The sequence below is a fragment of the Ceratotherium simum genome, chromosome 9, assembly GCF_057802395.1.
Source record: "Ceratotherium simum simum isolate JZ-2026a chromosome 9, ASM5780239v1, whole genome shotgun sequence".
NCBI lineage: Eukaryota > Metazoa > Chordata > Mammalia > Perissodactyla > Rhinocerotidae > Ceratotherium > Ceratotherium simum.
The window spans coordinates 5,877,078-5,892,232 of NC_141908.1; positions in this window are offsets into that span (position 1 = coordinate 5,877,078).

Here is a 15,155-nt window from a genome sequence, read left to right on the forward strand (position 1 = left end):
TGGAAACTTTTATCGTTAAATACATCATTAAGAAAATTAATGGCTAAGCCAAACAGTGAGAATATATTTAAAAAAAGAAAACCTATATTTGGCAAAGGACAGGTATTCAGGATTTATAAAGAACTCCTACGTTTCAATAATGAAAAGAAAACCAATGAAAAATGAGAAAATATTTTAACAGACACATCACAAACGAAAATATAAAATGGCCAATAAACACATGAAAAAATTGCTCAAAATTATTAGACAACATAGAAAAAACTATGAAAACTGAAGTGAGATAACTATCCTTCACTAGGATGGCCAAAATTAAAGACTGATAACAACCAATGTTAACAGGTATATGGAATAGAAATGCTGTTACAGTGTTGGTATGAATATAAAATGGTACTAAACACACACCTCCCCAGCAATTCTAAAACTATGTGTTTACCCAAGAGAAAGGAAAATATTTATCCAAAAAAGTACTTAAACTATCTGTTCATAAAAGTTTTCGGCAAGATAGCCAAAATATGCAAACAGCCCAATATACAGGAATAGATAAATAAACTGTGGTATATTCAGACCAAAAAATTATTATTCAGCAATAAAGAGGAAAGAACTATGTACAACATTGGTGAATCTCAAAAATATTATGCTGAGTAAAAAAAACTTTACATGCAAGATTCCATACTGTATGAATTCATTTACTTGAATTTCTAAAATACATGATAAATCTTACCTACAGTTGAAAATAAAATCAGAGTTGTGATTGCCTGGGGTGGTGGTGGAAGGAAATGACTGGGAGAGATCATGAAGAAACGTTCTGGGGTGATGGTAAAGTTTATTATATTGATAGGAGTTTGGTTATATGGTGTATATGTCAAAACTTAGCAAAAAAAAAAAAAAAGATGTATGCAGTTCATCATTTGTAAATGTTACCTCAACAGAGGGAAACACTATTAACAAAACTGAGCTCTAGTTAATGACATATATGGTATTTAGCATGCACGTTTATTTAATTTACTTTGAAATGCATCAAAAAGGATGGATTAATGGATGGAGATAGGTGTGGATAGAAAGATAGACTTGTGATAAAGCAAATATAGTGAAATGGCAGTGATAGACTCTAGAGGGTGTTAACTGTAAAATTCATTCAATTTTGTTGTACATTTGAAAATTTTCGTAATAAAATTTTGGAAATAATAAAATGGGAATAAAAGATAAGTAAAAGAGAGGCTGGCTGGCAGCCTGGTGGTTGGGTTCGCTTGCTCTGCTTTGGTGGCCCGGAGTTCATGGGTTTGGATCATGGGCATGGACCTACACACAGCTTGTCAAGCCATGCTGTGCCAGGCATCCCATATAAAGTGGAGGAAGATGGGCACAGATGTTAGCCCAGGGCCAGTCTTCCTCAGCAAAAAGAGGAGGATTGGCAACAGATGTTAGCTCAGGGCTAATCTTCCTCACAAAAATAAATATAAATAAATAAATAAATATAAATAAATAAATAAAAGACTCAAAGAGATTCTAGGTTTTCGGGCACCTGAGATGTGTTTGTTGCTCTATTTGCACTTCCAAGCTTTAGGCTTTCAAGAAGCCAAGGCAAAAGGACAGATGTGTGGGACTATTGACTCGTGTCCTGGACTTGGATGGCTCCTGGCCACAGCATAGTCTGTGTAGACGCTATATAGGCCTACCTTTCTCTCAAAATATCACTTTAGTTCAGAGACAATTTGACCAAAAAACAAGCACATCACTCTTTCCCTTGTCTTTGAGAGCTACAAAGAAATATATGTTTTTCAAGAAAATTCCATTAAATGTCAAAGATATGAACCTCATTACAACACTATAGGGCACGTGCTGGTGACCTCCAGTGAAGTTGGTACAATTCCTGCCTTGTGAAATTGTTCAGCAACAATCATACTTCCTGTTGTTAAATCAATACCTTCAACTCGATACCTGGAGTTTTGGTGTTTTATCACTACCAGGGATTTCCGAGCATGTTGTTTCACTGAAGTTAGTTCAAACACTATTGTTCTTGAGAGGGCTTGAGAAGGAAAATACAGCTATAACTCTCCTCAAAAATTAATACTCCATGATGCAAATATTGCAAAGTAGAGAGTAAGGATTACATAATGGGCATGCTTTAAGTCTCGTTTTAGGCAGTTTTTTCCATCTGAAGCCTTCCTCGTTTTGCAAAACAGATCTAAATGCTCCAGGTCTAAGTAACATTTGTCTTAACATTTTTTATTTTTTTATATTATAACATTTATCACACTGTATTATAAACCATTTGCATAGAGAACTTCCTACTAGACTATGAACCCTTTGAAGTAAGGTCAATAAACTTTTCATCTCTATATTTCAGCTAGGTGCTAGATATAGTTACAAAGTAGAAGTAAAATTAACTATTTGATAAATAACTGATGAATGAAAGACTGGATATTGTTGGTTAATTGGATTGTGTTTAGAGTTTGATTCTATGTATTATCTGATGCCACATCTTGAGATGATATATTACTTAGGAATCTTTGAGTTGCAAATATACAAGAAAAAACAACCCACGTTGGCTGAAGCAAAAGGACTCATAGGGGCCAGCCCATGGCATAGTGGTTAAATTTGTGCACTCCACTTCAGTGGCCCAAGGTTCGCAGGTTCAGATCCTGGAAGCGGACCTATGCATTGCTTATCAAGCCATGCTGTGGCAGGCGTCCCGCATATAAAGTACAGGAAGATGGGCATGGATGTTATCCCAAAGACAATCTATCTTCCTCAGCAAAAATAGGACGATTGGCAATGGATGTTAGCTCAGGGCTAATCTTCCTCACCAAAAAGAAAAAAAAAAGGACTCATATAATGAAAAGTTCAGGGATAAGACTGGCTTTAGATGTTCATATTCTGAGACTAATGTGGATGTGTTTTCTCTTAATCTCTCTACTCTTCTCTATCCTGCAATCCTCCACATTTCTGTCTTATTCACTGTCAGACTCTCCCTTGAGATCCCAAGGTGGCTACCTGTAGCTCCCAGGGAACATCCTGAGATTCTGATCAAGTGGAGGAAGAGAAAGACTCCTTTTCCTGTATTCACAGCCATAGTTCTGAGAGTTACACTGATGGGTGTAGCTTGTATGTTTCCCCTTCTTGCATGTCAAGTTTTTGTTTCACATGAACTATCAAATTCCATTCAATACACAATGAATAACGTCAAAAATCCATAAAAAATCAAGAATCTACAAACTCTTATTTGAATGACACATATAATAAATTTTTGTCAAGCATTCTTCATACACAATACAGATAAATTGTTTTTATTACATTTTTCTTCATTTTATCTTTCAGCCAGATGATATAGTATATAGAAAATCACTTCCTTAGTGTTTTTCTCTGTCTTGCCGTAAAAACTTAAAAACTGTTCCTGTTGCTAAAGCCATTTCCTTTACCCGTTCGTTGTTTATCTGAATCCCACCTCATCATCTTTCAAGGGCCGGCTCAAACTCTCTCTTTCCTCCAAGTACTTTCTAACTACCTTAAAGGTGAAGATCATGCTTTCCGGAAAATCTCTGAACTGAGACGACATTTGAGGTCCTCACAAATTATTGTGTTTCACTCATAATATACATACTGGCAGTGAATGTGGTCTTTAGTTTATTACAAGAGCTAAAAGCATTCTGTATGGATTTAGTTAGTGAAAATGTCTCTCACCCTCATTTTTTCTTAGCTGAGAAATGACTAGAAAATGTGCACATCATAAGTCTAACCAGGAACAAAGAGATGTCATAAGCAGTGTGTCTAGAACTTGCCTGGCATACAGTAAACATTCCAGAAGTTGTGGCTGCAATTGTCATTACTTATTATCATTGGTTATTTTTAAGCATATATTGTCACTTTAGAAAACTGTGAACTTTTCGAGGACAGATAATACGTACCAAAGTTTTTTTTGTATCCTTAGCATCTATCACAATGCCTTGAAAATCAAAGACATTCAATAAATTTTGATCTAATATCCCAAGTTGCTATTATCTGCTATGGGAGATTTGTACAGTAGAAACTTTCAAGCATAACATACCATATGCTGGTAGAGAGGTATATTTTTAGTAAAATATTTATCACTTTTTTGATGGATTTCTTGTCTTTTCTGAAATTGTTTTGTCCCCAATACATTTTTCAAGGGCCCTTGTCCACAGAAGTCTATCCATGCAGACCGTAGCAGTCTGTATAACATTGAGCTTTTCTTTTTCCTTTTTTATCCTATTGAGATGAAACTCTCATAGTACAACGATTGATCAGGGAAAACAAGTTGCTCTTCATAAGTCATTATTTTAGGGTGGACAAGCTCTCTTTGTTAAGGACATTCCTAGAAAAGGATTTTCAATAAGATTATTTGCCTTTATTTTACATACTTCTGGTAGATCCTCTGAGCTTGATTTTTAGGTATTTCCAAAATGAGTAGCTTGAGTAGGAATGGGGTTTAATTTGAACTGTGATTATGATTTGCTAATATAGTGGTTTTAAAAAATATTTTCAAATCATTTGACACTTTTGCCACCAAAATACAGAGTCGACGTTCCCTCTCCATGAACCTGGATGGCTCTTTGTGACTGCCTCAATGAATAGAAAGTGGCCAAAATTATATGGCATGACTTCCACAGCTAATTTTAAAAAGGACATGCAGCTTATGCTGGTTTCTCTTGGGATACTTGCTCTGGGGCCCTGAGCCAGCACGTAAGCTATCTCACTACCTTGAGACTGCTGTATGGAGAGACAAAGTGGAAAGACCTCACAGAGACAGAGAGGCTCAGGGAGCCCCAGCTCTTCCAGCCTCCAGCTGGTTGAGTCTCCCCAGCCCAGGATCCAGGCATGTGAGAGAAGAGCCTCCAAGATTGCTCCAGCCTCAGTCATCATCTGACTGCACCGGCATGAGAAACCCCAAGTAAGAAGTACTTAGCTGAGCCAGTCCACCTGTAAGTCCGTGAGCAAAATAGATAATTGCTAATGTTTTAAACTGCTGTTTTGGAGTGGTTTCTTATGCAGCAATAGACAGCTGGAACAATTGTGTATCCTTTAGAAAAAACTGTTCTTCAAAGTTAATCTAAGGTTATAATACCAAAGCACTGAGATCATTCAAAGTTACAATATAATATTTTTTGCATCTATATGAGTGGTTTTGCCTGATATGGAAGCAATTGATTAGGTAGGGAAAACTCTCTCTCAATTGTTTTGGGTAGAAGATAACAAGTGGTATATCTGATTGTTTTTCTTTCCCCTATTTTTTTTTTTTTTTTTTGGCTAAGGAAGATTCACCCTGAGCTATCATCTGCTGCCAATCCTCCTCCTCTTGCTTGAAGAAGATTCACCCTGAGCTAACATCTGTGCCAAGGTTTCTCTATTTTGTATGTGGGACACTGCCACAGCACAGCCGCTGACAAGTAGCTTGGGTCGGCACCCGGGAACCAAGCCTAGGCCGTCAAAGTGAAGCACACAAAACTTAACCACTAGGCCAAGAGGCCAGCCCCTCTTTCCCCTAATTTTGAGTAGTATGTTTCACATTTTGTGAATATAATAGGTAGGTAATGTACTTCTGAGGTCTTATATACTTACTAATTTTCTTATGTATTCTTGATATTCTTTATTGTCTTTGTCCCCTGCCCCCACCACATATCCGCTCCGTAGGAACAGACATCTTTCTCTAATTTGTTCACTGAGGAATCCCAGGAGGTAAGAACGGTGATGGATACGGAGCAGGTGGTCAATGCAATGAATTAACTTTACCAGTAACTAGGAAAAAAAAAGCAAATTAAAATATTAAGACTTCATTTCACACCAATCAAGTCACAGGTGTTTCAAAGACCACAAATTCGAAGAGTTGACAAAAATGTAGAGAACAGACATTCTTGTGCTTTGAAGATGTAATAGATTGGTTTGAAGAGTTCCATCATTAGACAAAGAGATAAGTTGTGGCATATACAATAGAATGTTTTATACAACACATTTCAGTAATAAATCTGATCCAAATGGGTTAAATCCGGAAACTTAATGGTGAGTCGAAATAAACAAGTAGTAGAAAGATATGAGCATTATGTTACCACTTATTTTAATTAAAAAAAGAAAAAAGAGATTTAACAATGTATATAAATGCTATCTAATATGTACATATTTATGTAAATTAATATGTACATATAGATGATATATTTTGATGGCCACACACACATATGGAAAATGTATAGTTCATTCAGAAGGATATGTATCAGCTTCAGAATATTGGTTACCTTTACCAATGGATGGATGGGAATGAAAAGAAAAATGGCCTTCAATGGTATATATATTATTTTATGTCCTTAACAATATTAAATATTAATAATAATTAAAAGCTCTAAACCAAAAATGGCAAATTATTACCATTTGTTAAATCTGATTGGTTGGTGCATGAGAATTTGTTATTTTCTCTATACTTTTATCTATATTTGAAATATTCTACAAAAAAAGAGGATATAATTATTAGTCAGGATATATTTGAAATATTGCGTTAAAAATGAGCAAATTATATAAGTGTCAGTAGAGAAGTATTTATGGAGTTCAGTGGGGCTCAATATTCAATGGACTGAACAATATTTCTGGAGCAGTGGCAAGAAAGATTTCATGAAGAAGATAAAAAACTACCTCTGTTCTTTAATGCCTTATGAGGATTTACAAGGGATGCACTTTGGAAATAGAAATTCCAGTTAGAAGAAATTGCGCGACTGGTGGTGTGGAGGTGTGAGGGGAGCTGCTGTGGAAATGCCATGGCTAAAATAAGCTGCTGGCAGAGAGTACAGCAGAGGAGGGGCAAGGCTGGTCCTCGAAGGGGACCGAGGGCAGGATGCTTTCATGAGCTCCTCTGGGGTAGACATCACTGGGTCCTGATGCTAAGTCAGAGACAATGCTATACTTTCCCCCAGTGGCACAACTAGCTTACATTATAGCCACAGCAAGTCATTTCTTTTTTATCAATTCCTTATTTTTTAGGCAAAATTATTTTCAGTATTAATAATTCAATAAAAATAATAATATCAATGGCAAAAAATGGAAATATGGACAGTTCTTTTAATGAACTTTGTCTATATAATCATGTAAATAAAGAAATAAAAAATATGATTTGCAAATATTTTCTCCCAGTTGGTGGGTTCTCTTCGTTTTGTTCATTGTTTCCTTTGTCTTGCAGAAGCTTTTTAGTCTGATTTGTTAATTATTTCTTTTTGTTTCCCATGGCTGAGTAGGTATGGCATTCAAGAAGATACTGCTAAGACCGACGTCAAAGAACGTACTGCCTATAATTTCTTCTAGAGTTTTATGGTTTCAGGTCTTACATTCAAGTCTTCAATCCATTTTGCATTAATTTTTGTGTGTGGTGTAAGATAATGGTCTCGTTTCATTCTGTTGTATGTGGCTGTCCAGTTTCCCCAACACCATTTATTGAAGAGACTCTCCTTTCTTCATTGTATGTTCTTGGCTCCTTTGTTGAAGATTGGCTGTCCATAGACGTGTGGTTTTAGATCTGGGCTTTCATTTCTGTTCCATTGATCTGTGTGTATGTTTTTGTGACAGCAGTGTGCTGATTTGATTACTATAGATTTGTAGCATATTTTGAAGTCAGGAATTGTGATGTCTCCAGCTTTGTTCTTTTTCACAGGATAGCTATGACTATTTGGGGTCTGTTGTTGTTCCATATACTTTAGGATTCTTTGTTTTATTTCCGTGAAATATGTCATTAGGATTCTGATTGGGATTGCATTGAACCTGTAGATTGCTTTAGGTAATATGGACATTTTAACTGTGTTTATTTTTCCAATCTATGTGCATGGAATAACTTTCCATTTCTTTATGTCTTCTTCAATTTCTTTCAATAATATCTTATACTTTTCAGTGTATAGGTCTTTCACTTCCTTGGTTAAATTTACTTCTAGATATTTTACTCTTTTTGTTGCAGCTGTAAATGAGACTGTATTCTTGAGTTTTCTTTCTGCTAGTTCGTTATTAATGTATAGAATTGCAACCAATTTTTGTAAGTTGATTTTGTACCCTGCAACTTTGCTGTAGCTGTTGATTATTTCTAATAGTTTTCTGGTGGATTCTCTAGGGTTTTCTATATATAGAATCATGTCATCTGAAAACAGCGAGAGTTTTGCTTCTTCCTTTCTAATTTGGATAACTTTTATTTCTTTTTCTTGCCTAATTGTTCTGGCCAAAACCTCTAGTAGTATGTTGAGTAGGAGTGGTGAGAGTGGGAATCCTGTCTTGTTCCTGTTCTCAGAGGCATGGCTTTCAGTTTTTCATCATTAAGTATGATGGTAGCAGTGGGTTTGTCATATATGGCCTTTATTGTATAGAGGTATTTTCCTTCCTTACCCATTTTATTGAGAGTTTTAATCATAAGTGGATGTTGGATCTTGTCAAATGCTTTCTCTGCATCTATTGAGATGATCATGTGATTTTTTATTCCATTTTGTTAATGTGATGTATCACATTGATTGATTTGTGGATGTTGTACCATCCCTGTGTCCCTGGTGTAAACTCCCCTTGATCATGGTGTATGATTCTTTTAATGTATTTCCGTATGCTATTTGCCAATATTTTGTTGAAGGTTTTTGCATCTATGTTCATCAGCAATATAGGCCTATAATTTTCCTTCTTTGTGTTATCATTTTCTGGTTTTGGTATCAGGGTAATGTTGGCCTGCTAGAATGACTTAGGAAGTGTTCCACCTTCTTCAATTTTTTGGAATAGTTTGAGAAGGATAGATATTAAATTTTCTTTGAATGATTGGGAGAAAATATTTGCAAATCATATATCCAACAAGGGGTTAATTTCAAAAACATATAAAGAACTCATACAACTCAAAAACAAAAAAACAAACATCCCAACCAAAAAATGGGCAGAGGATATGAACAGACATTTTTCCAAAGATACACAGATGGCCAACAGGCACATGAAAAGATGTTCAACATCACTAATCATCAAGGAAATGCAAACCAAAACTACAATGAGATGTCATCTTACACTTGTCAGAACGGCTATAATTAACAAAACAAAAATTAACAAATGTTGGAGAGGATGTGGAGAAAAGGGAAACCTCATACACTGCTGGTGGGAATGCAGACTGGCACAGCCACTATGGAAAACAGTATGGAGCTTTCTCAAAAAATTAAAAATAGAAATACCATATGATCCAGCTATCCCACTGCTGGGTATTTATCCAAAGAACTTGAAATCAACAATTCAAAGAGATTTATGCACCCCATGTTCATTGCAGCATTATTCACAATAGGCAAGATGTGGAAGCAACCCAACTGCCCATCAACTGATGAGTGGATAAAGAAGATGTGGTGTATACATACAATGGAAATGCTGCTCAGCCGTAAAAAAAGACAAATGTCTCATTACAACAACATGGATGGAGCTTGAGGATACGATGTTAAGCAAAATTAGCTAGCCAGAAAAGGAGAAGCACCACAGAATTTCCCTCATATGTGGAAGATAAACAAACACATGGATAAAAAGAACTGATTAGTGGTTACCAGAGGAGAAGGGGGTTGGGGGTCGAGAAAAGGGGTAACGGGGTACACATATATGGTGATGGATAAAAATTAGGCTATTGGCGCTGATCACAAAGCAGTCTATACAGAAACTGATAAATTATAATGTACACCTGAAATTACACAATGTTATAAACCATTATGACCTCAGTAAAATAATTGAAGACATAAATAAATAAAAAATAAACAAAAGGTAAAATAAAGTAAACATTACAGTACAAAAAAGGCAAATCAATTACAGGAATAAATTTTAATTTCAAAGATATTATTCATGTAGAATTAAATTTTGTACTTAAGAAACAAAAATATTATACCTCACAGTTCTCATTTTTTGATGGATGTGTTAATTAATTTGATTGTGGTAATAATTTCACAATGTATAAATATATTAAATCATCATGTTGTATACCCTAAGTGTATACAATTTTTGTCAATTATGTCTCAATAAACCTGGAAAAAAAATGTTGAACTGAATAAGAATTCTAATTAGTCACATTGAAGTAACTGAGGTTCTATTTCTTCATGTTTTCATCACTATGTGATCATTCTTTTTTTTCCCCCCGGGAATCTGTGGAGTACCACAGGCATTGGAGACACAGTGCCAGAAACAGGCTTGAAGAATTCAAACCAATTGCTAACTTACTCTTCAAGTGAATGTGTGTAGTGAGTCCAGCAGTGCTTTTCGGTCCCTTATCTCTTCTGCCTTCCCCTAGTGGAATCGGAAATGTCAGCTTGTGAGTGCTGCTCACAAATACCTCACAAGGGTGAGGTATTTGACCAAGAAAAAATTTACTTTCCCTACTCCCTCACTGTAAACAGCCCTCTAGCCAGCAGCAGCAGCCCCTGCTTGGGAAGGAGACGAGATTTAAGTTTAAATCTAGTAAAATTTTGATTAATAACTGATTCTGGAGATTTTAAATTACTAAAATGAGACTCTGTTTGAAATCTAAAGTACCTCTAGAATTTGTTATCTAAGATCACCAGAAAGTCATAGAGACAAAGTTTTACACCAAGAGTAGAGATAATTCCTAGAAATTGGTGGTTGGATTCACCCCATCAGACCTAGTATAGAATAGTCATAAAGTAGTTTGTCAAAGTTTTATTTGAGTATTAGATAACTGTATTAGTTGGCTAGTGTTGCCATAACAAAATACCATAGACTGAGTGTCTTAAACAACAGACATTTATTTCTCACAGTTCTGGAGGCTGGATGTCCAAGACCAAGGTGCTGTCAGGGCTGGTGTCTGATGAGAGCTCTCTTCCTGGTCTGCAGTTGGCCACCACCTCCTCCCTGTGTCTTCACATCACCTCTCCTGTGTGCTCACATGAGGAGAGAAAGAGAGAGAGAGCTCTCTGGTGTCTCTTCCTCTTCTTATAAGGACACCACTCCTATTGGATTGAGGACCTACCTTATGACCTCATTTAACCATGACTACTTCTCCCTATCTCCAGATACAATCACATTGAAGGATAGGGCTTCAACACAGGAATTGGGGGGATGGGCACAATTCAGTCCATAAAATAATCCTGGCAGAGAAAAGACTCACTGGCAAGGATTCTTGATGCTGCATTTATTTCAATGGTATGTGACAACAAAACATCAGCTGATGAGACAGGATGAAGTGTAGACAACAGCTCTTTGGGAGGATAAGGCAGTGGAATAGGCCCAGGAAGGGAAGAGAGTTGGTTAGTCCACCTGACCACAGTCCTATTGTTCCCTTATAAATACCCCTGGGGAGGAGCATTTCCTCACACCTCTATCACATATGCATGTTTCAGCAAATCTAGTTTAAACAAAACAATCTGAAAGCAAGTTTCACTCATGAGTTTTTCTCAAAGCTATACTGCAGTTTGAATTTGAGAAAAACTATTAGATTTCCTCAAACTTGTAATGTAGATTTGCTCAAACTCATTTTTTGTAATGTAGTTAATTTTGATAACAAAAGATAGAAAATGAAGAAAAAAAGAACAGGATGCTATAATAAAGGAAACATTAAGATACTATAAAAAGGGCTCTTGAAAAGCAGAATTATGATAGCAGAAATTCAAAGCTCACATAGTAAAAAATAGAGGAAGATTGGCATGGATGTTAGCCCAGGGCAAATCTTCCTCAGCAAAAAAAAACCCAGAGTTGGTAAAATTAAGGAAAATGCTCAGGGAGAAGAGAGAAATGATGGAGGAATAGATAAAAAAAAAAAAAAAGAGAGAGAGAGAGAATTAGACCCAGATGTCCAAAGTCCTTTTGTTCCACGAAGACAGAGAAATCAGAAAGAGGAATTTGTCAAAGAATGCTTGAGCTTTTAAAACTACATACAGCCTAGAGGGGCTTGCTGTGCACGAAGCACAATGAAAGGAAAAGCACTCACACCAAGCGGTATCATCGTGGAATTTAAGAACAGCAACAAAGGGAAAATCCAGAAAGGCTGTAGAAAGTGTAAATAAGCTGTCAGCCTGTAATGAGTGAGGAACTGATATGGTATAAGACTTCTCGGTCCCTGTCTCAGAAGCTAAAATTGCAGTGGAGCAGTGCCTTCAAAACTCTAAGGGAAAATATTTTCAAGCTAAAAATTCTGTACCTAGCTAGTAATCAAGTATGAGAGAAGAGTTAGGACTTGACATAAAAGCAAGGTCTATTTTTTTTTTTTTTTAATTTTCCTATGTGTTTCTCAGGATACACTCTCTCAAAATGAGGGAGAGAACCAAAGAGCAGTGAGTCATGGTCCCCAGGCAAAGGGAATAGGATGCAAAATAAAGCACGTGTATTGTATTTCCTGCATGATGGTGGAGGGAAACCTCAGGAGAATAGCTCAGCAGCAGGCCTGGAGAGCAAAGTCTTGACTGGAGCAGGCAGATCAAAAGCTTCAGGAGGGAAGGAGGAAGTGAAACCGCATACCTGATGTGTTTTAGCATATTGAAAGGGGATTCACACTTCAGACAGTTTAATGATGAACTTGTGATAGGCATATCAAGAAAGTGAAAACATAAGGAAATAAAGATTTATAAGAGAATAAATGCAATTATTGTACAGTAATGCACTTGGGTTGGCTAATATTTATGTACTCATGATGATACAAGCACTGAATATTAATATAACCAATAATCGTGTATTAATTCTTCTAGGTAGAAGGTAGAGGGTGTATAAGAAAGCTAAGTCCTTATTTTCCACAGAAGAAAAATCATAGCGATATCTAAAATTGAAAAGTCAAAGGTTAGCAACATAAGCATGTTATTTAGAAAAATAGAGGATGGTACCAAAAAATCCAACTGAAATATATTAAAGTCTTTTGAGGAGGAGGAATTAAAATCAGTGGAAGAAGTAGGTGGGATGGAGAATTGTTATTTTAATTATAAGACTTATCAAACAATTTTACTTTTCAAAATAGGTGTGAGTTTTAAGTTGATTAAATAATTTTAAAAGTTAACCACTCAATTGAAAGCTAGCTGTGGATACCTACTATGACCTAGGAATTGAAGATGGCACTGTGGGGGCTATGGGAAATACTGGAGAAACTTCAGTATGTATTTGCAGAGAACCTGGAATTGAGAGCCAGTCTTGTACATAAATAAACTACTTAACAGATTGATAATTAAGTGACAAGTTTTCTGGAGTAATAACCAAAGAAGGCAATCCCATGTGGGCTTAAGTAGTCCTGGGACCCTTCACAGAGGAGGTGAGACTTCAAGAGACCTTAGAGGAGAGATTTGATGTGAACTGAGATTTGCCAACACTTACTGAACCCTGTGCCAGGTGCTGTCCTTCATGATTTCTCATCATTCTTTCATTTAATTCTTGATTCAACTCCATGCAGTAGGCTTTATTAGTATTATCCTCCTTTGCAGACGAAACACTTGAGGATCTAGACCAGCTGAGTGTCTTCTCCGAACCCACATAAATTTTAAGTAACAAGTTGGGGGTGAATGAGCAAGTTGCATGATAGCTCGTAATTTTCTCATCTGAAAAATAAATATATTACACTAATTGGACTCCAAGATTTCTTCTGTGGTCTATTCTTCAACCCTATAATACCCAAATTGTGACTTTCTTTGGGTTTTGATTGAGGAGGGGGTGGGGGAAGCAGCAGGCACCCAGCATATTTATATATGTATATTTTTTTTTACAATTTGAATAATGGGTAATTGTACCCATTACTTCCAGGTTAAAAAAAAGAAAGAAAAAGAAAAGTGGATGGTGGTTAGTTCCCCGATGTTCAAAAATTCAATAATGTACCAGTTAGTTTGCTCTTGTGACCACAGGTCCTCTCCACTACTGTTGAAAGGTGGCTACTGCTTAGCTTCTAGATCAGTGACTTCTAGTTTTGGAACAAAGCCCAGTTCACAGGTCCAAGCATCTTCAACCAGCACTCTAATTGAGTTGCGTATTTTGGCTGGATGCTTGACCCAGAGCAAAGCATATAATCTCTTCATGAATTGCCAGACTCACACGTATGCACCTCATACACTGAGGGCACTGGAGTCTGCATGTGCTCACCTGAGTTAAGAGCTAAACCTGATATCACCAGACCTTAGCCCAAGCTTTCTCACTGCATGTATTTTCCTATTGGCTGCTGCAAAGAAATAGAACAGAGTGGTTGAGATCATGGGATTTGGATTCAAATGTCCTCGAGTCCTTGTTCCAAGACCTTGCTGCTTAAACTCTGACTTTGCTTCCTTGTCTGAAAAACTAGGAAAGAAAGAAAAAAAGAACGCATATTCCACAAGGCTGTTGTATTAAAGGAGATAATAGACATAAAGCTTTTAGCACAATATCTATCATTTTCATATTTCAACAAATGTCAAGTGTTGTTTTTTATTTGCTTTGGTCTTAATTTTCTTTCTTTTTTTTTTTTTTACTTTTTCAGGGGATTTATCAGTGTGGGTTTCCATCCTAACCCCCAAAAATTCACTGTTTATTTTAGGACCACTCCTGAGTGTGCTAACTGCAGAATCAACCACCAAATACACATTAACCAGCCACTTTGGACCAACTCACAAACTTACATCTCTGGATTTTGTCCTTTTCTACTCTGGAGACACTCCTTTTAAGACTACACAAGGAGATGATTATAGTTGTGTTGATCACGCTGAAGAACAAGGCATTTGGAATAAAGCCAGCCTGCATCCGATTTCTCCGTCTTCCAAGAATGACTAGAAGAGCAGTAATTGGAGCGGTTATGTGATCTTTTGGAGACTAAATTTCCTCATCAGCAGACTTACTGGAAATGTCAGGACTTACTTTGTAGAGGTATTGTGAGAACGAGAGATCATGCATAACATGCAGTGCATAGAACACAAGCGCCATAGAAGTTATCATCACTGTTAAGGCTGCTAGCTGATCACTATTTTCACTTCAGAATTTGATCACGATAGATGCTAAGATGCCTTTTCATGTTTTTTTTTTTTTATTGGGGAAATGATTACATTTTTATCCTGTAATTTTCCCCAAAGCTTCTGAAAATGTTTCTGAACTCTCAGTGGACTTTTATTTTTCTCAGAATAGAATCATAAAATCATAAAATCAGTGGAGAGGATCTCCAGAACATGTCTTGTCTATTGCCTTTCTTTTAGGGAGAAAAAACTGAGGCCCAGAATGGCAAAAGTTTGGCCTAG